The following is a 287-nucleotide window of genomic DNA, read 5'->3' as shown; positions in this document are numbered from 1 at the left end:
CATCATCCATCCATCCATCCATCCATCATCCATCATCCATCCATCGATCCATCCATCCATCCATCTATCATCTATCATCCATCATCCATCATCCATCCATCCATCATCCATCATCCATCATCCATCCATCCATCCATCCATCCATCATCCATCATCCATCCATCCATCCATCCATCCATCCTCCATCATCCATCATCCATCATCCATCCATCCATCCATCTATCATCTATCATCCATCCATCATCCATCCATCCATCCATCCATCTATCATCTATCATCCATCCATC

Source organism: Sinocyclocheilus anshuiensis, unplaced genomic scaffold (assembly GCF_001515605.1).
Source record: "Sinocyclocheilus anshuiensis isolate Anshui unplaced genomic scaffold, SAMN03320099.WGS_v1.1 scaffold454, whole genome shotgun sequence".
NCBI lineage: Eukaryota > Metazoa > Chordata > Actinopteri > Cypriniformes > Cyprinidae > Sinocyclocheilus > Sinocyclocheilus anshuiensis.
This window is presented reverse-complemented; position numbering follows the sequence as displayed.